Genomic DNA, 25,492 nt, shown 5'->3' on the forward strand with positions numbered 1-25,492 from the left:
TGTTGATGAAAGTAGTGGAAGTAAAGCAGTAAGAGAACATATCTTTCAATATACATGCAGGAGATGAAACTTGTGTTTCATTCCAAGGTTACTCTTAAGACTTATTCAACTTGGCAGAGCTGCAAAAGGATGAATAAGCACTGGCCACAGTCTCAGTGGTAACCTCCAAGGTGTGCAGGGATGCTGGCCATGGGATGATGCCAGGCTGTGCATTGTCTAATCTCACCAGCCTGATGGTCCTGTAAGCCTTGGAACAGACTGGGATTTATCTATAGATATTTTCCTGACAAGGAGAATTTCATGGTCATAAGCTGCCTCAAAAAGACACTGATTTTAAGATAAACCCCTGTAGTTCTTAGTGCTAATGCAGTTACACTGTGGTTTACATTTTACTTGGGCAAACCTCCCAGTTGTGCTATCCAATGTATGGATGAAAGGCAGGATATTTATCTGCATTTGTGGTGCCTGCCCACAGTGTACACTGAGGGCATGCAGCAAACACAGTTGTTTGTGCTGATCTTGCCATATTCGTTTCAATTGCCCCCAGTTTTGTGTTTCAGGGTACCCATCTCTTAGCAGCCCAGTTTCTCAGTGGGTTTAGAGAGATGTAATTCTGTTTTATGCTTTTCTGATTTTTAAAGTTTGAAACTTCTGTTATTGCAGGGCATGCTTGTGGGTTCCTGCCGCCAGTGATGTTTCATGCTTACTGTCATATTGTCCATAATTATTAAGTATGAATTGGGATATCTAATACCTGACCACTGACAGAAATTTTGAGACACTATGTTAATATTTATTCTTCATCCTTCTGTGAGTATCTATGCAATCTTAATGCTTTTGTGTGAGTTCTGTGACAGACTCGCACTTTGTTCAATTGGAAGAACTTGTTTTGTGGAAAACGTTTTTGCAGAATTTTTTGACACCCACATTTCCTGGAAATAAAATTCTATAATCATAGCTGGATATGCACTGTAAAGGGAGCGGAAACAAAAGTGCTTCCTCCTCCTTCTCTCCTCCCCCATTTTTCCACCTGTTTGCAAAAAGCTGTAATTTTTTTTTTATATGAGCCTTATAATTACCCTTCTGTGCTTGATCAGGGCCTGCAGGACAGGCCTGCAGCATCTGTAAAGCTGGCAGCAGGATGGCATTTCCAGGCAGGAGGGGTGGGGAGCCTGTCCATGGCTTTGTCTGAGCAGCTGAGAACTTTATCTGAGCCATGCCACGGTGTCCATTGACACTGACCTGTGCCATCGGCCAGGAAAGCACTGAGCAAGTGTTGGGGCCAGTATTTATAGACAGCCCTGTAGCAGTCCTGGAGAGAGAGACAGGGAGGGAGGGAGGGGAGGAAAGGTCTTGGCTGAACTGAGGGCAATTTTATTTCAGGTTTCTGTTATTTAAGCAACATTTAGATAAAACCCCCATGCCTCTGTCTCCTCTCTGAATCCTAGCAGTCCTGCTTCACATATGACCAGGTGGAAGCTAGAGATTTGAAACAGGACATTTGAGGGTAAGTAATTGGTTTAAGTGTCACTTTTACCTCCAGCGTCCCAGCCGGCTCACTGCCCTTCGAGGGCGCTGAGTCAAGAGCTTGGTGTTGGGACTGAAGCGTGACTGAAGCGTGGTGCTGCCTTTATGTAAAGATGTTCTGCATGTGGGGAGTTTGTATACAGTTACAGAGGAGTGTTGTGCGGCTTCTTCATTTAGCAACATGCTTGGAAAGGTCGGTCAGCATCAGAAAAGAAATACACACACTCTCACTGCTGAGGATAGCATGGGTCATTTAAAATACTGTCTCAGTAATGGCTAGGTTGTGACTTAAAGCATCTGTTTCTTGATGGATGGCTGTCACATTCACATTTTCTGAAAAATCCCTTTGCCCAGGATTTTTCTCCTGGGAAGCTGAGAAGCCTCAGAGAAAAAGGAAAACAATAATTATCTCATTTGCTTCTCCTGTGTTGTGCTGACATGTGGAATGTGTCTGGAGATTGTTTACCCACAGGTGTTTGTTTCATTGGTTTCTGGTGTGAGTTGTTTTGACTCATTGGCCAATCAGTGCCAAGCTGTGTCGACTCTGGAAAGAGTAATGAGTTTTCATTATTATCTTTTTAGAATTCTGTAAGTATCCTTTCTGTATTCTTTAGTACACTATAGTTTAGTATTCTTTAATATAATATAGTATCATAAAGTTATAAATTAGCCTTCTGAGAACATGGAGTCAGATTCATCATTCCTGCCTTCATCAGGGCACCCCACAAATACATTAGATAGCTGGTTGTACTTGCATGGCAAGAATGCTGCCCTATGGGCACTGCTTTTAGCAGCAGAAAACAAGAAAAAAGGTTTGACTCAATCTTCTCTCAGTCTTTCTGTGAGGAGCAGGGCAGTAGTTAATGGATGTTCTTTAGTTTAAAAATAAATAATTTTTTAAAAGGTGGGGAGTTGAGTGGGTTATTAGGAGAGAAAAATTCCCCTTCCTTCATGAATTGGTCAAGGTGACATAGAACATACACCTCTGCAGGATATTCCCTGATAACAGAGGGGAAATGATTGTTTACAGCAAACTGTTATAACCAAAGTGAAAGAGAGATTCTTCCTCTCCTACCTTCACACAGGCAGCTCCCTGCTTTTGAAAAATGAACCTTTTTCCATTACTCACAGTATCTTTTTCAGCATACAGCCTCAATGCATACAGGCAGTTGAGTTCATTAGTCTTCTTTGTTTGCATATTCTAGGGTGTAATTTTAAAAGCCAGGTTACCTAAAAAGGGGATAATTCTTCTAAAACTCTCTTCTGGCAGCAACATGTGAAATCTGTACAATTCAACATTGATGTTTACTATGGTTAGTTCAGAGAAGATTAATGTGTTACTTAAAGAACACAGCGTTTCCCTGAATGAAATTTATCAGTTGACAGCCCTGGAATTACTTCTTTAAGTTAAGAAAATATAGACTTTGGCACTGGTTGAAGATTTTTGGGGGTGAGTGGGAGGGTGGCTTGCAACTTCAGAGAGTGTTAGACACGTAGTGAATACGTGTTGAAAACAAAAGTCTGTTGAAATAACTTTAAGCTTGAGGCTCAGACTAACAAATAAAAGGAAATGCAAGTCAGAGCTCACGTTAGATCCTTAGCTGTACTTGTTAACACCAATGTTTTGCACGCATGGGGTGCACAACATGAGCACCAATCCACCCATTTAAGATTTGGCAAGTAAATGACAAGAACAGTGGTGTTTTCTAGATAAATAAAGCAGTCTGTACAAGAACCTGTAGAAAACCATGTCTGTATTTAAAGATCATGCTGATAATGATTTCCTATGTGTATCACTTAGTTCACATTTTGGTTGGACACTAGAAATATTGAAAAAAATGCATTGGGAAATGCAACAGGGGAGACAGAAATGTACATTAAATGGACAATTAACACTAATAAAACTAATCTGCTGGGAAATCCTATCATTACAGAGCTATTCCGGTACATGGACACTGGAAGAAAAAAAAAAAAGATAAAGAATCAACTGCCTTATAACTAGTGAATTTCATAGAGGACAGCACTATCACATCTCTTTGAGGTTTATATATAACTGATAAATGCAAGATGAAACATCCTATTTTTTCCCTTTCCTTACCCAAATTTATGTTTGCTTCTGTTTGAAGGTTATAGGGATGTTCTTTGTCCAGTACATTGGCCAAAATGCAACTAGTAAGGAGTAAGAGAAAGTAAAGTTATTGAGACGTGACTCAGCATAGCATATTTGGACACAACAGATTATGAGGCATCGGTCCACATCCTCAGAGTTTCAGTGTTGTGACTGTACATCCCTAGATGACCACAGCCTGGACAGCTTTTACTATTATTGTATTTTACTACTACTGCTGCTTTTGCTACGATAGGCATAGAATTGATGTCCCTTGCTGAATCTGCGTGGTCCTTACAAAGCATAAACCGCTCTCCAGTAGCTGAGGTACTCTGTGTGCACATCATTACCCTGAGTAAATGTGCCTTACCTGTTGGCAACAGGTAAAGAAAGGTCTCTCATTTAAAACCAGGGACTATGTGAACAGTGTAATTAGTAAATAATAATAGTAAATCATTTAGTAAAATACTTTGAATTTTGCAAATCCAAGGGACATTCAAGGAAAGATGTGGAGAAAGTGTCATGACAATAGATATTGCTGCTTCAGAAAAGGGAATATCCTCTGAGCTGAATTTGACCTTTTCATGAGGATCTTGATATAACCATGTGTGAGCTCTGTAGGTATTTTTTGTTCTTTGTGATGGAGTTTTCTTGACCCTTCCTAAGCCCCACGGAGAGATGCTTTAATGGCACGTTAACCTACTGATCACTGAACTCCGTGCTAATGGGTCACTGGAGGCAGAGATTTTCTGTCTGATTGCTGGGATTATCCATGGAAAGTCCAATTACCTGCTGGGCCTGGGGTGAGAAAAGTCACACGCTGCCTTTTTAGCATTGTGTCTGCAGGAACTGTAACAGCATTTGGTGTTGCAGAGGTAAAGCTGGGGCTTCTTCACTGTTGTGGATGTGCCTGGCAGGGCTGTCAGTGCTTACCTGCTAGGATGGGAGGAACTCCCAGGGTGAGTGATGCTGTCTTCCAGAGGTTTTAAAAGGCAGATGGCTAGGATGCCTTCGTGGGAAAGGACAGTAGGGTGAGCACTTTTTATTATGCCCCTTCCCCCATTAGTAACGGGGCAGGAGCATAGACATAAAAATACATTAGTGGCCATGGCTGTGTCTCTTTGCAACCATGTTGTGTTTGGGGTTGGATGTGGCTTATCTTTGTTTTTTTGAATGTCAAAAGTCAGCCTGCCCCTTTTTAAGTCTTTCTGGATCTTGAAACTCATTGTACAATTTCAGCTTTAGGAAATGCATTTCCAGGGATGGTATAAAGCAGGATGCTTTCTTTCATGCTGTGCTGCCTCGTTATTTATTTTGCTCTCACGTTCTATTTCAGGAGTCCCCATGAGAACTTGGTAACCAGGTTGACACAAAAGCTGTGCTTTCGTAGGGAAAATGAGATTATGGTATAGTCAAAAAAAAAAAAAAAGTGTGGGAAAAAAGTAAGTATTTTTCCATAAAAGAAAGGGGCATGCATATGTACATGCAAAGGTAACTTAATAAAATAGATGCATGCCTTGGTTGAAGGTAGTCCTTTGGATCCTTACACTGCACAAATGACATGGGTAGTCCTTTGGGGGGAGGGGGGGGGTTGGTGATTTATCAGGGCAGGGAGAGGGCTGAGCATGATTTCTGACATTATTCCTAATGATTGTGTGCCAGTATGGGATCGTAGCTTGTAACACATCAGTTTTGAAGAAAATGTCGTTTGGAAAGCTGTCTTGGAACTGGGAATGTTACAGCCTGGACCAGAATCACAAACGCCATTACATTAACAAGACAATACCTGATGCAGGGAGCACATACGTGGGTTGTGAAGGGTTCAAGTCTAATCTCATGAGTTTGTCTGACTCAGGTCAGGGATGTGGGGCTTCATTTCCCATGCTGTACCTGAGCACTTCAAGCCTCTCCACCTGTGGCTATTTCTCTTTGTATGTATGCTGAGATGCTTATTGAACGGGGCACTCAGACCTGGATCTCCCATATTGGAAGTGACATTTCTAATATCCGGGCTATTGGCTCATTCTGTGTTATGCGATCTGTCTTAAGAAATACTAATTTCCATGAGGAAATTCTACAATTGAGAGCAGGGTATTGGGTATTCTTTCTTTCCCTCTGTGATTTTTGAGGAAATCCATTTGAAATATCTTGGTTTCAAGAGATTGAAGAATAAAACCTATATTTGGGTTTGGGGTTTTTGTGTTTGTTTGTTTGTTTCTCTTGGGTTAGTTTAGTTGGGGGTTTTTTGTTTGTTTTTTTAATATTCCTTTCCATTTAAACATCACCTGGGGCAAAATCTTTCCTAGTAATAAACATGAATGTATTTGTTTCTGTTTTGAAGCTGATATCCTCTGCACTGTTTTGTCCTTTTTTAAATATCTGTGTTCCCATGCAGAAATGGGAAAATTGGCATAATTTACTTTTTATGCCAGTGTTGCCTCCGTTGTGATAATTTTCAGTGTCAGAAGAGTGGCACCTTCCATTTTTTCCATTACCATAGCTTGCTGATGATGACTTTGGGAGCTCTTCATGTTTTGTAATAAACTTGAGAGCAAATTAACAAAAGAAAAAATGTGCTTATGCAACCAAGGAAGCAATTTATGTTTTGGGATTCAGTTCTCTTTCCCTCTTTAAGAGAGCTCCTCTTTGACTCCCATGTCTCACACAAGTGATTTTGCGTTCTCTATTCCTTACCACCTTTAAACTCATGAATAGCCATGTTATTTTCCTAACCAGAAAAACCTTCCTAATCGGAACTTTTGAACCCTGCCTGCAGGTGTCCTGTACAGCAATGTTACTGGCACACTGCCGTGAATTTTTAAAAACTGAGCTGGCAACGGAATTTAGTCCTTGGATGGGTAATGACTATTGTATTTTTCAGTTTGATTTGTGTTTGCAAATCACAACCAAGTGCTGCTTAGTATTAGAATTTCACCTATCACTGAGAAGAACTTGGTTAAGGTGGTCACATCACCAACGTTACGTGTGGATACCATGAGAGTATTTAACATCCAAGGGGAATGCTGCTTAGCCTGAAGGCAGGTGCACATTCAGTATCAGGTACATTTACAGAACACTGTATTTGTGGGCACTAACTCCCTTGATCACTGACCTTTATCTTTTTCCCTGCACAGAGGAAGTCCACTCTTATGTGAGCAAGACTTAGTTGCTTAACCAGTGCTCATTTAGGCAAACGAAGAATGCAAAGAATTATGCTTGGTTGCTCGTTAATACTGGTTTAGAAACAGCATTTGCAGTGTAACCATCCTTTCAAGTTTATCCTAATCTGTGACATGATATGAGAGTACTTAAAGCATAAGAAAACTCAAGTTGTCATGCTATTTAAAAATTCTTTTTTGTGTGTGTGTGCTGCTGCTCCTTCTATTTTTTTAAAGTTTTAATATTTATGTGAAAAAAAGATAATGCCATTGCCAACACTTCTCTGTGATTCATAGTTAAAACTACTGAATACTAGTAGTCCCAGACACATCTTGAAATCTGGTCTACATTGCCATTCTCATACTTTAGGAGTTACAAATGCACAGAACCTCCTTGACTATACAGAAAGAAGGATTTGGGAAAAGAGCTGGAGCTTTTAATGTGCTTTTTTAGTTAAGATGCTGTCGATCATGTTGGAAAATAGAGGCAGACTTTAACATGGATAACCTTGACAAAATAACAGTGCTTCAGGCAGTGGCCATGAAGAGGAAAGACCAGGCAACTACTGTGTTCCAACGTGCAAATTGAAAGTCTTCAACCTGTTGTTCCTGTGTCAAACTGGCACTAAAGAATGCATTTCTTGCAGCAGAGAATATAATACTCTGATTTTTCTTTATCCTTATGGCTTGCATTGTTACTTGGCCCACAGGCTATATGTTTGACATTTCTCACTTAAGGTCAGAATACCCTTTACGTAAACTTTGCACTGTGTGCCAGGGCACTGAAGTGGGACCTGATTTCTATAAAAATTGAAATAAGCCAGCGAATCATAGTTATTTACTGTATTTCATCCCACCTCAGAAAGCATAAGTATAAAGTGTGATTTTTACTTAACAAGTGCATTGTCCTAGTGCTTTGACTCGGAAAATTACATATCAGTATCTAGAGAGTTTAGCAGACCATTCATTTCTCCCTCCAAGCAATAAATAGTATGCTTCAACTTCCCAGGAATGTTTCTCTGCTTACTTTTAGCAGCATAGGTACATATGAAGTATTAATAATGAAGGTAAAATAAATGAAGAGTGATAATTGAATAAAACTATGCTATTTGCAAAGCAAAACAAAAACCCCAATCCTGTCCAACACTGCATCTCCATGATTTCATCACTACAATGGCTCATGATGACATCCACTAGGACTTTTGCCTACTAACCTTGAAATGTATCTTTGTGTTTATTGTCAGGACCTTGCTGGCAAATTGAGCTTGACAATGAGATGGTGAAGGCAGGGGGAAGCAGGGTGACCTGGGACACTCAGTTCTGCTAAAACCTTTCAAGGTCCGTAGAGTGCCTTTTCCTTTCCAACGAATCAAATTACCAACTGGGCAGCTCATTCACTTAGCTAATCATTAATGCGGGACCCGTGAATTATGGAGCTTGTAACCCTTTCTCTTGCTAATTAATTTTTTGTGTGTGCTAAAATACTCAACACTCTTTCCCCTGGTGCTGTGAGAGCCTTTAGCGGGGGCAAGCGCACTGAAGCTGCTCTGGGTTGGGCCAGGGCTGGGTTGCCCAGCTTGTGCCCGGAGCCCCGCTGTCACCTGGGCTCAGAGGAAACCAGTGCTGCTGGCACCTGCTCGTGGCCAGCAATCCTGGGAGCAGTCTGTGGTGGGTGCACTTGGTGGGCAGCTCATATCAAGAACCCTTTCAGCTGCCCCAGGGTCCTGGTGCCTGCAGAGGTGAGTGTGCGAGGTGAGACTCTAAGCTGTGCCCTTCACTTGGGATGGTTCTCACTTAGGATTACTCCTTCCTCCTTGTGCTGGAAAGTGCAGGTTTTATAAGTCTGATGCATGTGTAGTGTTGTAGTTCTGGTTGCTTTAGCAGACCTGTGGCCTTCATCTATCTTGTGCCAGTTAGAGTGAGACCAGCTTGAATTCCAGCTGAAGTTGGTCTCTATTCCTTCTTCACACTGCTTGTCTCTTCCACACGCTGTGCACAAGGTCACCGTGGGTTTCAGAGTAGTTTTTATATCATGCTTTCTCAGCATAACAGAATGAATTTGAATGGGTTATTCTTGCATATATGGTATAAGGATTTTGCTTTATTTTATACCAGTTAGAGAAAAAGATGTTTCTTATTTCCTTATAGTAGCACAGGCATTAAATGGCAGGTGCTGACTCCATTTCTGAAGCCAGCGAGAGCAGCTGTGCATCTTTCACAAGGCAAAGAGTTTTCCTGCAGCCCTTTTCAACATTTTGAGGGAAGAAAATCTCTGCTTGGTGTGACTGGAAAAGGATTCTATTTCAAATGCAGACACTTCCCCAGTTTTTAACGAGTCCAGATAGGATGGTGTGCAATAGGGGATTTGTTTGTAAAGTGCATATATGGTCAGAAAATGACTCTGTACAAATGCTGTCACCCTTCTTTACTGATCTAAAATCTCTCTTCCAAAATACTTCTGCTTTCCATTGTGTAAAAATAAATGGTGATGACTCTTTACTTTTCTCTGCTCTATAGCGGTATGAGAAAATGAGCTGGATTTTACTCTGGTTTGTTGATTGTCAACAAAAGCATTAATTGCTTTCTAATGTGAGCCAGAAGCATGCAGCATGGCTTCAGGTGTGGTTTGTAAAGCAGGCTGTTGGAAGAAAAAATTTTTGTTATTTTGTTTGGCTTAAACTTGTCGATTAAGAAAATGTACTTTGTAAGACAAATAGTGATTTTTCATTGCATCCCTTCAGTCAAACCACTTCTCATCCTATACTTGCGCTACCAGGTCTTATTTCTCTCATGGAGTTTTTTTAATCTTTCTGGCAGTTATCAGCATCCTTACTTTTTCTACCCTCAGAGCCCCTTAGAATAAGGTAATATATGACACTTAAATAGCAATTTGCATCCTGAGAACATTTTGAAAGTCTCCATTAATACGTCTTTCCTGAGGCAAGCAGCAACATCCATGTTTTTAAGATGAAAGCTGAGTGCTAAGTAACTTATTCTAAGCATGCAAGGAATTGGTACCATTTAATCTCAGAGTAAGTGACTTGAGCATGTAATTAACTTTCAGCTCGAAGGATATGAATGATTGGAAATTAATTATAAAAAAGAAACATGAACTGTAGTATTGTTACTCCACCTGCCCTGAGTAAGTACTCTATAAAACATGCCAGGGAGGAGGGACTGACTCTTTGTCCTGAGGCTGGGCTACACATCTAGGAGATGTCTCAATAATGTAACATTGAAATAAGCAGTATTTGCCATGAGCCATCTGCCTAGCTCTCTTACTTGAATGAAGTAAAAATTGCTATCTCTTTTCACTGCAGTTTTTCCATGAAACACAGGACATGATGTAAATGACAGAGAGGTATGCTTATAGCTGAGAGTCCATTGAAGTCAGCTGTAAAACTAACAGCAAGACAGCAAATCAAGGGTCATGACACAGTTCAGTGTGAAGAAGCCACTGAAATCCGTGCTTGATTTCCATGAGAAGTAATTTAATGGTTCAAAATTATGCAAGATATATCATGTCTTTGGTTTTTTTAACAGACTTTTTCTTAGCCAAGCTAGTTAGAAATATGGATGGTTAAAAAAAAAAAAAAAAGCTCTCTTAGCCAAGCTAGTTAGAAATACGGATGGTTAAAAAAAAAAAATGAAGCTCTGTTTTTTTTTTTTTTTTTAATGAGGAACTAATTGAGAATGCAATTGAAATCAGGCTTGACAGCAAATCATGATGTGGACATAATTTTGAGAACCTCGTTTAAATAATCCTGATGATGATGGGTGTGCATAATACAGTTCATTAATGGCAAAAAAGGGCAGATTTTAGCATTATGTAAATTTGTTAAACCGTGTTTGGTATTTATCTATAAACTATTGTTAACATGTATGCCCAGCTAGAGAATACTGTATGTGTAATCGTAGCAAACTGAAAAAAACAATATCTAAACATGAGAGCTGCTTTATGCCTTATTCTAAGCTGAAGCATAGCCGCAGAGAAAAAGTACAAATACTGGAGATCTTCCACAAAGAAAAAGAAAAAAATTGTAATGAGACTAATCAAGTTGGTTAATCTAAATAATAATGAATGTCAACACCAATGAAAGTCCATGCTTACTAAAAATAAATAAATACACTCAAGTATATGCTATGTGAAAATATTATGTGGTGTATTTGCTCACAGTTATATTTCTCTTTGTCAAGGGGAGATTATACTCCATAGGAAAGGAAATATTATAGAAATCTTGCTCTTCGGAGGATTTTGATGGCATTGGTCATGGAGAATGATATTATTCCATATTAGTATGACTGATAGAATTTGAGGCCCTGGTGACTATCTTTAAAATACTGAGTTGCACAGGTCCTGCAAAAGATTTATGAGAAATACTTACATTTCAGTGTTGACAATATCACGCTTGCCTTATTTATTGGCCCTGTCATCTCCATGCTTTTGGAAAAATCACCTCTAATTGTTCTGAATAATTGCAGCAACACCTGCTGGCAAGCCCAGACCTGATATACTGGAAGCTTTCCCGTTGTTGACGTCAGCCAACAAACCATTTGTGTCTTTAGCAGATGTTTTCCATTTCTTTTTCACATGGGATTTACTTAGATCTATTATCTTCCTCCAGGATAGGCCAGCCACCTCTTTCAGGCTGTTTACCATCAGAAACTGTATTGACTGGTCACTGGCACCAAACTTGTATGGATTTTACTTAGCTGCAATGTTGATGTATTTTGTGTTTTATGAATTTGCTTCTTTTCCCCTTGTCTTCTGTTTTTCAGAAGTTTCACAGTTCATATTTTTAGCCTTCTCATTTAATCAAAAAATCCTCTGCACTGTCTGCCTTTAGGTTGTAGGACAATCTGATGGTGTTGGCTGTTTTCTGGTCTGACTCTATCACCATCTTGAGACAGTGACTTTGGGTTCCACTTGCTTTTAATACCTAGAGCGCTTTGTTCTTGACTTGTTTACAGTCTGTATAATGTTGCAAATTTCTCATTGCTTCCTCAATGTTCCTTTCAGGGCTGCTTTTTTAAAGTTTTTTTATACTATATGCTACAAAGGCTTTGGTTCTCATTGAAAAGCAAAACAAAATCAAAAAAAGGTTAACAAAAAATGAAATATACCCAGATGAATGGCACTACAATGGAAACAGTAATAACACCCCACCACCCCCCAGTAAACATTTTTCATAATATGTACTTTAAATCTTTCTGTTCTTGGAGTCATGTGTCATCTAAGTAGGAACAAATAATATCAGTTTCTTTTGACAAGGTAGATCTGGGTAAGTTAAAAATTCACTTTACATGGGACTTTATAAGTTGAACTTTTTGCTTCACTGTTCTTTGGTAGGCTAGCTACACTGGTGTATTGTTAACAAATTGATGTTTTTTCAGTGTGTAACATGTACATGAATGTACATATACATTCAAAGTGTTTCTAAAGCTGGACTGTGATATACAGCAGCAATGTGTTCCCTCTCTCTTTCCCTCCTTTGCCAAAAAATTACTCCCTCCTTCTAAAAAAAGTGCTAACAAGAAGACTTCAGCGATCACAGAATCCCTGAGGGGCCAAGCAAGCCATACTGCTTTATAAGGTGCAGCAAGTAAAATGGTGTGTGTTCTCTCAGTCTTTCTGCAGGGAAGGAAGAGTACTAAATTCAGTGCACTCTCCTTCAGTCACGGGTTTTGCTGGACACTTTTATAAAATGCAAATCTACAAAGTCACTGTTGTGGGCTCTTAATTCCCTGTCACTGAACCTTCTGCTGTCAGCAGGGATGACAAAGTCTCTCTACATTCTTTCAAGGTATTAACCTTACATACCCAATGCCAGAAATGCTTCTTGCCTCTTTCTCCTAGGCTCATTATTACCATTTTGTGCCATATTGCAGATATTCTTTCTCTTAATGAAAAAACTCTTAAAGGTATTTATTTTTCATGCAAGAGAGCTTTGTTTGTGAGTTAGATGAGTTTTGTACATGATCTTTTTTTTTTTTTTGCATAGGATGTTTGTCTTCTGTCTTGGAATAAACAGAGAGGTGGCTAAGTAAATGAAGGTATTCCAGTGGCCTAAACTATATTACTAAATCTTAAATGTATATGCTCTACCAGCTTTCATGCTGAATAACAGGCTCCCTCCTATTCTGCTTATTATCCTTAATTGTCCTAAGCTGACTGTTCTGTTCTGTGACTTCGGAAGCTTTGCGTGGCTGTTTGTTTCGTGACTCAAATTGAAAGTAAATTCCATCTTGCCACTTCTGTTATGCTCAGGTCTCATGCTAATCCAGAGTTAAAATTCTCTGCACATGCTGCTCTATACTGATATATTCCTTAATATGGTATAGTTTCAGTATCTACACTATCAGTTTGTATTAGCTACAATTAAAGCTGTAAATTATACACTTCTCCCTCATCACTCGTTCCTCAGTGGTAAGTCATCAAGATGTTTGCATTGATACAATTAACAGTTTACAGCCATTCTTTCTTTTGGAAGGTTCCAGTTATAATCATCTCCAGGCTCCAATTTGTGCCATACATGGCCATCTATGTGGGTTTTTGTACTCATTCCAACCACCTGGGTCCTATTACTCCCATTTGGTTCCCATTGCACTGGCTTCCTGTCTGTATTAGGAATTTATTTTAATTTTTGAACATTTAACATAAATAGTCTTGTATGGTCTGTACGTGAAAAAAAAAAAAAAAATTACCACCCCATGGTCTAAAAGTATAATTTAATTGCTTCATATTCTTACTTACTTTTTGTAATATCAGTCTATAGGAAGACAGTACCAAAGTGTAGGAATGCCTCTTGACAGAGTTTCTCCACAGAGTAAAGAATGTTTTTAAAATACCAGTTTTTTAAATCCCCATAACTATTTTTACAAAGTCATAGAAAAATGCTGAAAGAGATCTCCCAGGGTCATCTGGCTGTATCCCAAGGCAGGATCCTCACATACTTAAGCCACTCTAGAGAGACAGTTTTCTGGCCTTTTGTTAAGTGGATATTATTTCATCTTTACCGGTGTCTCTAGACCACATGGTATGCAACAAGAATTTTTTGTTGTGTAGTGATACTTAAGGCTGAGGCTGAATTTGCTATTCTCTTTCTCACTGGGGATTTATGGGATGCTTTTTTCATTTCCTTAAGCTTTTATTTTCATTTTCAAAGCATACATATGTGTTCATATATGTATATATGTGGATATAAAAGATATTAGAGCATCTATCATAGCTTAAGTGTTTCCATCCTACTGCCCTTCAGAGATTCATGGCAGGTGGACCATTAAAGGCACAGCTTTTTACTTGTAAGCAAGGATGGTGCTATGCAAAAACATGTAAAGAGCCTTTCTACATGAATTCATAAAGACAGATGAGGATTTGGATGAGGGGGTAAACGTGTTTTTATTTCTAATTAATTAGAATTTTTTATTGCATTTCTGCAGGTGAACAGAATCTACTTGCTGTGGCAAAGCAGGAGGTAAATGGCATCAGTGGCCAAGCTCCTCATTTCTCCTCTCCTTTACTCCCCAGGCTAATGCCTTCTGCCCCAGCCTCACTGGTATTTTCTTTCCCCGATGCCAGAACCTACACATCATATGCATTAAATAATCTGGGCATAGGCCATCCAGTCCAAATTGGGGATTTCTGTAGTGCAGTCGTGGATGTCTTTTCCAGGGATGGGCAGTTACAGCACGCCAGCAGAAAGAGGGGCAAACCCCTACTCCATGCCAGCTGCCCTGCCGTTCCAAACAGCAATACCATATGGCTCTATACCTGTCTCAGATGATCACGGAGGGGACACACAGTGACTAACTCCAGTACTTTTTGCTGGGTAAGGAAGCAGCTGAGAGCTAGAAAGGGATTAATTTCCACAGTCACGCTGTCTAGAGGCAGGTCCTTAAGCTGTTGCCACGTATTTCTTTCTATTATGGGCCTGTTGGAGTCAAGAAAGCAGAGAAAAAATATAGGTCTTTCCTCCCTTAAACTGAAAAGGCTTATATGTAGAAAGTAATGCCATAAATTCTAGAATTCTGTGAATTTTTAACTTGGTTGGAAGGTGAAAAGACAAAGGCACAGCTGAAAATGCTAGCTGATTAGTCTTGTGTATAAAATCCATTTAAGGGGCAATAGCAAACTTCTGTATAAAAATTAATTAGAACATAGCACAGTCAGTTGAGATCAAAGAGCGTACATTTATTGTGAAATATATGGTTGCTGGAGACAATTCATTTTTAATTTATTAGATTCCATAAATTGTTTTCTGATAGGTTAGGAACAGAGATCTATCAAGCTTATTCACATAATGCTGGCTCTGGCAACTAGCTAAGTGAATTATTGTCTTGAAGTATATGCTTACCCTTTAATGGCAGTAGACACAGCAATGAAACTACATGGAAGTAGTGCTAGTGTGTTTTTAGGATTACAAAAGAACTTCTAGCATAGTGGAACAAATTGATACTGGGAAAATAAAACCCCACACTTTTCCTGTAAGAGTGACAGAGGAAGTAAGCATTGCTTTCATCTTACTGGTGTGATGCCTGTTTTTTTTTCTGAGATGCATATTTGAAAAGGTGGAACCTGAAGTGGCTACATCCAAGGTGCTTTCAGGTTCTTGTATTTGTGGATATGAATTTGTGGCTACATCCAAGGTGTTTGCAGGTCCTTGAAATGTGGACATGAATTTGTAGCTACATCCAAGGTGCTTTCAGGTTCTTGTATTTGTGCTGGAATTCTCTGTGCTGCTTTCTCCATTGTCCTTCATTTTTTGCCAGGGACAGAACCACTCTATCCCGTTCAGAGCATGCCCACCCTTTCACCCACCTGGTTTAACTTTGCCTTCACATTGCTCACATGGGTAGAATTTGGCTTCATCTGGCTGCTCCAGCAGCTGCCTTTGGTAGGAGAGACCCGTAAAGCCTTGGTTATCTCTTGCTTTGTAGTGTTGTTTCATAAACTACTGAAAAAATGTGCAAAAGTCAGGTTTTTTGCTCTCCTTTTTCCTTATTTATTTCTGCTTTCATCCACAATATGATACATGCTGTGCTGAAATCAAGGATGTTGTAAAAATTACAGTGTATATAGAATTAAAACTTCAGTGTCTATCTGATCAGCTTATAGGCACAGAGACAGTAGGAGTATGGGAATGTGAAAAGGAAGGTGAGCAGTATTCTCATGTTTGCAAACCTTTGAATTACCTGCGCATTTCACCTGCTGTGCTTTCAGTGTAACTAGACTTTTTAGTTTGACCTGTGCTTATTTTATCTAAGTGCAGGTTTGGATTCCTAAAAAAATAATTTTTCTCTGTGGCTGTGGAAACTAACCATATTTTTATATATTATATAAAAAAGAAACCTTCATGGGTTTTCCCCCTTTTTCTGCATTCTGTTGTAATTAATTTTCAAGTACAACTCTTTATGAATTTCAGAGCGGTCTGATAAAGCAGAACAAGACATTTTCGATTCGGAACAATCCTAAAACATCTTCTCTGTAAGGAGACCTGATGGCAGAAGGATGGAGAGTGCTTATATATTCTCAGAACTGCATTTGAATATCCAGTAGAGGACATATGCCAAACTCTTCAGGAAAGCAACAGGATATTTTTGTTTTAACATTGTTTTGATATCTTGGGTGTTTTTTATGTTGTTAAAATACCTGCTGGCAATTTAAATGTAATATGCTCACTCCCCTCTCTTTAATTTACAAAAGAGGTGAGATTCTCAAAAAGAAATTGTCTTTTGGGTATGTCTAGGTGTGCACATTTAAATCCTGTGGAAGGTTGAACAGCATCAGACCATTATTTTCTGAAAAAATAAGCTACTGCAAATCAGCAGGCATGAAGCCAAGTTATAATAGAATAATTTATTATAATTTGATGTAGATGGTGGATAGAATGGATAGATTGTAATTGAAGCTAAGTGAATAATTCCAGTAAATAATTTATTCAATGAATTTATCTTGTTTTCCTGCTCAGAGATTGTTTTTACTCCCCCCTCTCCCTTCCCTCCTTACATTTTATAGCCCCTGGGGTTTTTTGTCTAACCAGAGGGGTGAGGGCTCTCTTTGTTTGATTATGTGCTGGGCTGTGCTGGCCACTGTGGCAGCACAGAGGCCATTTCACACCTCTGTGACTGGCTGGAACCCCATGCTTGGGGAAAGTCTGGTGGGGCTCTGGGTGGGACATGCCCATCATGGCAACAAGGCTTCCAGAGATGTGGGCATTCCTTCAGGGCAGGAATTAGTTATGAGATGGGCTTTGTGCTTCATGGATGGGTAGAACCTCCTCAGCAAAGACCTACTCAAGACAGATAACAAGGAGCTTTCTAGAGCAGGACAATCCAATTTCACTTGGGCTGTCAGCATGTTCAGACTTCGTGTGTGTGTGCATGAAGTGAGGGGGAGGTTTAAGTTTGGTTTTCCCGGGCTTCCAGAAGAGAGTAGAAATGTTTGTGCCATAAAAATTCCTTCCAAGAAAATGTCTTCAGTCCAAGGAATTTGTTTATTGAGCAGGAGCTGTGCTCCCAAAACCTTGTGCGGTTTTGTTTCTATTACTGCATGTGCTAGCATCCTGCTGGTTGGCCAATACACTGTGTCCTCATCCTGCCTTGTTCTGCCCTTTCTTCTAGGGTTTTTTCCCTAGCTTTCAAAACAGTGTTTCAAGGGTTTTGAGCTTTTAATCAATCTTTGTCTCTCCTCAGCACCCTGTCATTTCTTTGTTAGGAGTTTGGACAAAGATTATTATGTGTGTGCACATTCAATAGAATTATTTTTTCTTGGTTCCCCAAGCTAAGTCCTCCACCTTTCATTTAACATTATATGGAGATTTTTGTAACATTTCATCTCCTTGCTTTGAGTAGTAAAAGAGTTTAATGTCACAAGGAGTAGTGTTCCTAATTGATATTTGAAGTAGCACTGACTAAAACGAATTGAGCCATGGGCATCTCAGAACTACTCTTATTCCAGACAGGTTGCAAATTTGAGTAGGCATCTCTTCATCAGGGATGAATCTGTGATGATCACAGATTGCTTAGTGGTTAAGTAAGTGAAGCACAGACTGAGACAAAATTCGGCAAAGAGAGTGAACTTCTGATGTTTGACTTCGGAGTTCTGAGCCACCAACCTGGGATATAGAAATTAAACCTTTAATGTAGCAGGACCAGTGTATAGTGGTGAGCATATCCTACTGTGGTTTATGGATTTAGCAAGTTCATCCTCACAGTTACTAGGTCTGAAGATTTTAATATTATCATTCTGTTCTATGTGTTATCTCTTTGCCCATCTTTTTTATGTTTATTATGTTTTAACACAAAAATCCCTAGACCACAGAATCTGCTCTTCCATGACCTGTCTCCCTTTCTCCCATAGCTCTAAGACACCACCAGAACCTGTGGAAAAGGGCTTTATTCCTACACTGCATCCTCAGTGCAGGTTTGGAGTGATTTCACACAAGATCATTCACCTCCTCTGTGCTGCTGTGGGTCGGACAGCTTGTCATTGAGCATAACATCAAGTAGCAGGTTTGATTTCTTTGATTTCTTGGAGGCTTCCTTTTTTATTTTGAAAAAAATGGAATTGTTTGGTTTTGTATAGATAATCCATATATTCTTCAAAGTGACACTGTTCTTCTTTAACAACTTCAAAACATTTGACATTACTATTGATTTTTAGAGCAAATTATTTTAATGATAGAACGTATGAACAATAGTTTAATCTGTTCAGCAGTCTTGTGTATTTTTTAATAGATTTCTATATTAATATTGGAGCAAAGACAGTAATTTTTGGTGCTTTTACAGCTGTGAAAACATGCCTATTGCAAAAAGAGACTAAACTGTACCAAAGGGCGCACTGTGCCAGCAATATTTAATACTTCATTGTAGGTCTGCTGTTTTTAACATCTGTCCCTCATTTAGTGTATTTTTAATGCAGAATTTTTAGTGTAGGCAAAAATGTAACTTTTTATAGTAAAATACTTTCTCTGCTACTGAGAAAAAAGCAACTTAGGATTCTATGGCAGAAAGTATTTTTAATGATTTATAGGATTTGGGTCATTGGCCTTCAACTTCCATAAAACAGTAAGTCATTTTTATTGAAAGGAACACATTTCTAAGAACATGAATGTGGTTGATAAAGGAAGTTTCCGTGAAATAAATATGGAAGCTGGAAAGGGAAAATTACCCTGTAGCACCCTGTACTCTGCTGCACGTTATGCGTAAAAAGGAAATAATTCAGTTACTCAGGCTGAGGCAGGTGAGTGCAACTGACTCCTGCAGGAGAAATGAATAAATAGGAAATGAGCTGTGTGAAAGGTGCTGAGGATGTGGCCACCTGATGTGATTGCCAGTGTTCTGCAGGCATCGTAGAGTGTTCAGGTTGGAAGGGACCTTGGCAAGTCATCTGATCCCAATCCCATCTTCAAATGGTGTGAGATGAGAGTGCTGGAAGGATGTCCTGGGGTTTTGCTATGAGTGAACAGTGCAGCGGCTTGAGAAAGCACTTGCCACTGCTGAGGCTGCACCTCAAATCCCGTGTCCGGTTTTGGGCCCCTCATGACAAGAAAGACATTGAGGTGCTGGAGCGAGTCCAGAGAAGGGCAGCAGAGCTGGGGAGGGGTCTGGGGCACAAGTCTGATGTGGAGCAGATGAGGGAGCTGGGGGTGTTTGGCTTGGAGAAGAGGAGGCTCAAGGGAGACCTTATTGCTGTCTCCAACTACCTGAAAGGAGGCTGTGGCCAGGTGGGGGTCAGGCTCTTCTCCCAGGTAACAAGTGACAGGACAAGAGGACACGGCTTCAAGCTGTGCCAGGAGGGGTGTAGATTGGATAGATATGAAGAAAAGTATCTTCAGTGAAAGGGTGGTCAAGCACTGGAACAGGCTGCCCAGGGAAGTGGTGGAATATACATCCCTGAAAGTGTTCAACAGTGTGTAGGTATGTTGTTTAGGGATATAGTTCAGTGGTGGCCTTGGCAGTGTGGGGTTAATGGCTGGACTCAATGATCTTAGAAGTCTTTTCCAAACTTAATGACTGGCTACAGAAGAGAGCAACATGTGTGCAGCGTAATTCTTCCACACTAGTGTAATTTCCACTATCATTTTCTGGAAGACGACTTAAGTGAGTGAATCTTCACAGTTTTTTATGCATGTGAAAATAAGAATAGCCTTGTCTACAGAACATCCTTGCACATTACATGAGTCCACACAAAAGCAGAAGAAAATACAGTGCCTGTCGTGTACTAAATTAAATTTCCAAATACACAGCAAGTGCCCATGCTCATCCCATTTACATATTTATCAGAAATACATCTTAGATTAATTCCTCCCTTTCACAAATATGAGACCCCCCCCCCAACTTATTTTTGAAAAGAACTTACATTTCCATCTCTAACAGCACAAAACAGCACTATGGTTTGTTTGTTTATTTGTTTTTCCAGCAGTACTCATGCTTGGACACCAGTCAGCTTGTTTAGATTACATTTTCCTAGATCATCCTGCTGGAATTAGTTGGTCGATGGGGATGTTTTATCCTGCAAGGTGGGAAAGCAAACACTAATTTGCTCTTTTGATTTGTAAAAGGAATAGTTCAGGGAGGGAACTTTGCCTGAGGACTCAAGAATTTAATAGTGAGACTCAATGACACCTTAGTTACTAGGAAAGGTGTTATGGGTCCTGTGTGGGAAGAGCACTTGAAATTATATCCACAGATACATTTAATACAGCTTCCATTTGTTCCTGTCTTATATCTCAGTATAATTAATTGATGAAGATTTACACTCTGTCTCTTAAGTGAAGGGACTGTTTGAAAGAAGGAAAATCACTTAGCTCATACTAAAGTTGCCTCGGCTATACTTCCCTTTACCCACTTTGTACAGGTATATTACTACCTGAAAAAGGATTAACTGGGTGGGAACCTCCAGAAAACAGAAAAATGCTCTTGCTAACCAGGAAATGCCTCTTGCTTTTGTGGTCTGGTTGCACTGGCAGTGTTTTTTCAACAAAATATAACAAGACAAAAGAAAAAAAATTCTGAATTTATATACAGACACTAAATATGCCAAATTCTTCTTCTTTCTTCTTCTTTTTCTTTTTAAAAGAAAATATGTCTTCCATTTGTACAAGTACATGAGGGTAATGTGAACTATGGAAATTTAATATCTTTTATGTTTTGGGTTTGTCTTTAAAGCAGATCTGTTCTTACAGTTTTCAGTGATGTGGTATGTGGATTAGAATTGTCTTTTTTTGGTGATGTTCTTGAATTCAGAACATACAAGTCAAAAAATAAAAACTACTCAGCAGTACACCTGATGCAGCTCCTAATGGCACTAGAAAAGGAAGCCAGGACATGACCCTTCTAATTTTCCATTAAAGAAGGAAGTCCACAGGTGCAATGTATTTTAGAAGACCCATTGGCAGTTAGATCACCAATCACTGGAAATGATGAAAAAAGGATCATTAACATAATTTGGGAAGACCAGAGATTAACTAAGAACATAAACAATCTATTGATTTGTAATAGAACAAGCATACTTTTGTGGCTGTAGAAGCAGCAAGCATACTCAGGTAATAATGCTTAAAAATTTGTCAAAGGCAAAAAAAACCCTATTTTCTTTTGAATTTTTGATTTATGTACACTCACTGTGGTCCGATTAAAAAAAAAAAAAAAAAGATTTAGAGAAAAGTATACATGTGTGTTTCTGAGGACAACCATTATGGGCAATTTCTTCTTACAGGAATTCTTCAGGAACAAATCCTGAATCTGGAATCATCAGGATGTAGTCAAGAGCAAAATCCCAGTTCACAGAGGCATGGGCAGGTTTGGGGGACTGCTGAGGTAGGAACTGTCAGACAGTTCCTGTTATTGGCAATCTGGTCCCCTCTGCCAGGCCTCTGTCCTTGTAGGAATGCCAGGATTAGGCCTGCAGCTGTACAGGCTTAGTCACTAATTAAGAGAACCTGATTTTACTGGAGTTACAGCCAGGGTTAAAGCTCTGAAGCCATTTGAGACATTCAGAGGTACTGACTCAATTCTGGATACCATTAGGATCACCAAACTTGTCAATGGTAAGACTTGAATGCCCTTTCTCAAGGATATTTGAAATAAATAAAACCTCTCAGAATTATCTTCTCATGTAAAACTGAAAGGAAAAAAATATTTTCCCATCCCTTGCCACTGTATGCATGGATAAGTGAGGTTCACATAACTTTTTAAAACATTTTAGGAGCAAAATAACCCTAAAGTATCTAAGTACTAAAGGCTTCATTTGTACTAGGCTCAGCAATGCGTTTGGATTTGACTGCATTGTGAGATAATGTCTGTTAGGCAGCTCCAATGTAATAAAAAGTGCTGATTTCATAGGAGATTGCAAATGACAAGCTCTGTGTCAAATTTAGCTGCTCTTTGGAGATAAAAATGGAAGCACAGAAAACTAAGAGCCCAGTATAATTGAACAGCTTTCTGGACTGTTGCATTTTATATATGTAATGTTAGCTTTCTAAGGTGAGGGCCAAAATAAATGTTTGGAGCTCGCTCTCAGTTCTGTGGTGCAGCAGAGATGGACGTGTGTTCAGGGCTGCATCATGGACACTGGAAAAACCCCGCTCACCACTGGGAGGAATGTGCTTGGCACCAAGCCAAAAGCACAGCGTGGAAGCATTCACCTAATTAGTGTTTTAACAGCTGCTCAAGGTTTGTTTCAATGGGAAGAAAATTATTGAGCACAATTTTATGTAATTAGTAGAGCATAAAACACGTGGTGTGTCTAATTAAATGTTTAAAACTATTGACATTACGTAGCTACTGTTGAGGTAAATGAAGTGGAAAATCGTTATGATTTTTTCGGTTGGTAAATTACTCCACAATATGCTCCAAGGCCCGTTTGATAAGATGAACTCAATCCTAATGCAGAATGATGAGCACCAAGGCCTTTTCACACCCCACAGGTATGTGGAGGTCTCACCAATTTAACTGGAGGAACTGGCTGGCATTTCAGGGCTTTCAAGTCCTGCCAGCGTGTGCTCCACTCCTCAGAGCACACTGTGTTAAATGCAAGGCTGTCCCGCTGCTTGGGTTCACAGCTCCTTTATCCAAAGGGTGACAAACTGTGCATTGTAGAACTGAAGTCCTCGCTTTCTGATCCCAAAACAATAAAGCCATTGAGTAACAATCCAGCAGGCACTTTAGAAAAGGAGCTTGGCATTGCAGGCAAATTTGCTTATTAAACTTGTTGTATTTCACAGTTCGCATTGTTGAAATATTCAGACTTTGTTTTGCAGTTCTCAAGATAGGTATGGGAGTGCAATTACATATCATGCAACATCAGTAGTGTGATTAATTTAAATCCAGTTGCACTACAGGTGCTTCACTCTATGCTTGTAGCATAGAGTTCTCATATTCATTTACAGGAGTATTGAATGTTAACAGTAAATGTTAACAATAAAACCCAAACTTCTGAGATTCATTTCTTCCCAATTTGAGTCAATACAGTTTTTGTCTAACTGATGTTTAATGACATGGTTTATCATGTAAACCACCTTTTTTTTTTCTGTTTCAAATGCAATAGAGAAGAAATAGCACAAAGACAGGAGTGGGGTTTAATTGCAGATGTGACACTCAAATCCAGCAAAGAAAACAGAAAACCACAGAATTTACACTGGGATAACCAAGGATTCATCCACCCTTTTTGTATTGAGTTGCTTAGCTCTGCAAGCTATGTTTATCATTTTAAATAATACTTACAGTAGCTGTCAATATAACTATAAAATGAGCATATGCATAGTGGAAAGGTAAACATTCTCTAAAAGAAATTCTATTTTGCAGAAAAAAAATTTTAAAAAGGAAGTGGTTGCCTCTTCTTGCTTCCATAGCTTTGCATCTCATTGTTCATTTGTTTTTATGGCCTCCAGGAAACCATGAAGTAAGGTTAAGCTGTGATTACAGGTTTGCATAAGATGTGCTAGCACTGCCTGCCCTGAAAGGCAGCAGATCATTCTTCTGAGGGGAACTTGAAGGTGTCATTCCTCAGTGTGTTTCCTCCAACAACTGGAAAAAATTCTGAGGCCCCACACATTACTGATTCCTCTTTGTGACACAGCTTCAGGCCCATAGACTAAGGGCAGGTACAATTTTGAACTTTCTAGAAGGAGGAGGAAGTTCTGCTAAAAGTGATATGGGATTTATACCAGGGAAGGGCAAATGGCAGTAGCTCTTCCCGACCAGGGCCACCACCAGCCAGTTGTGCAAGTGCTGAGGCAGACTGAAGACAGCAGTGTCTTAGATCCAAAGTCAAAAGTTTCATTTCTGGGATACTCTGGTAGACTCTGGTTTCCCCAGGAAAATAGATTGCAATGAGCTACTGCTGCTGAGCAGGAGTAAAAGTGCATTCTTTTACTCCTGGAGGTATCCTACCCAAGAGCTTGACAGAAAAGATTCTTATGAGGGGAGGGAGAGAAGGAGTCAAGCACCTATGAGCAAAACCTACTTCCTAGAAAATTAAAACTTTTACCTGTTATCTGTCAGTAACTGGAATTCTACTCAGGTATTCATCTTAAAACCTCTCTGGTATGGCATGAGAAGTGATCTACATTTTCTTGACGTACCTCAAAGCACAGTAAGAAGTCTGTCTTTTGTTTTGCAGAATCTTTTCAATCTTAAATGACTTTATCTGTTATTTGAATTTGGTGACATAATTTTTAAAAGTGCCCTAGGAACTTCATGAAGAGCAGGAGTGATCATACTTCACAAAACCATGGGAAAGAGGGATCTGGAGAAGCCTGTTGTGTCTTTTCAGTGTGGGCTGTAGCAGCACCAGGCCTGTATATGAGGCTATTGGACTTCAGCTGTGAGCTGAAAGAGTTAATTTTCAAGTTCATCATGAGCTGTGTTTACTGATCCTTTCTTATTCCTTTGTGATAATTGGCACCTCAGATTCTCTGCTAATTAATTGGGCTGCAAGGGGCAGGTGGCGCCATTCTATTTTGATAATCCCTGTCAGCAATGTCTGTATAATCTCTTTGTTTAATTAAAATGAATTTGTAATAGGGGTGCATGAACTTGCAACAGTTTGGGGTTTTTTTTCCCTTCTCTTCCTTTCTCTCTCTCTCTCCCTCCCTCTTTCTCCCCCTCTCTGCCTCCCTCCCTCCTGGCTGTGCTTTGCTTCACTTCAGCAGGCGTTCACTGCTGGGGGCAGTTCTGCACTTGTGGAACCACCACAGTCCGTGTGCTATTGTCACTCTGCAGGCTCTTTGGAAATGTCTTACCTCATTAACACTCCCTGAGACATAAGCCATTTATCATGAAGTGTCTTTTTTTTTTTCCCCTCCTTTAAAACAAAGAACACATCTGTAAAGACATTTCAAAACTTTTTCATACATGAACGTAAAAACAGTTCAGAAGGTGCAGTGGGAATTTAATTTTAGTTAAAACCAAAATATTTAACCATTGAAACACATTACTGTAATGCTTTATCAATTCATTGCTTGTTTATCTCCACGGCCCTGACAAAAATTTCAAGCAAGCAAACAAAATCCAGTGCCAAAAGCATTGTTTATCTTAAGTCAGTTCAGGCAATATGAGCAAGGGTCAACTTTTTAACACTCTCTGATGGAGGACAGATTTCAGAATGAAGAGCTGGAAGTTTAAATTTCTGCTACAACATAGACAGTTTCAATGTATGTTTTATTATTATTATTTGAAATTTTTCATGCCAACTGCAAAT

General features: G+C 39.4%; 1 protein-coding gene across 1 annotated transcript in view; it reads left to right on the forward strand.

The window, feature by feature from the left end:
• Window positions 1-25,492, forward strand: part of BMPR1B (bone morphogenetic protein receptor type 1B) — a 184,681-nt gene that overhangs the window by 67,740 nt on the left and 91,449 nt on the right. The window contains exon 3 of the mRNA XM_041484238.1: window positions 18,152-18,303. The gene's annotated coding sequence lies outside the window, so the exon portion shown is untranslated. The remainder of the gene's footprint in view (window positions 1-18,151; window positions 18,304-25,492) is intronic.

This window comes from Pyrgilauda ruficollis, unplaced genomic scaffold (genome assembly GCF_017590135.1).
Source record: "Pyrgilauda ruficollis isolate IOZ18807 unplaced genomic scaffold, ASM1759013v1 scaffold65, whole genome shotgun sequence".
NCBI lineage: Eukaryota > Metazoa > Chordata > Aves > Passeriformes > Passeridae > Pyrgilauda > Pyrgilauda ruficollis.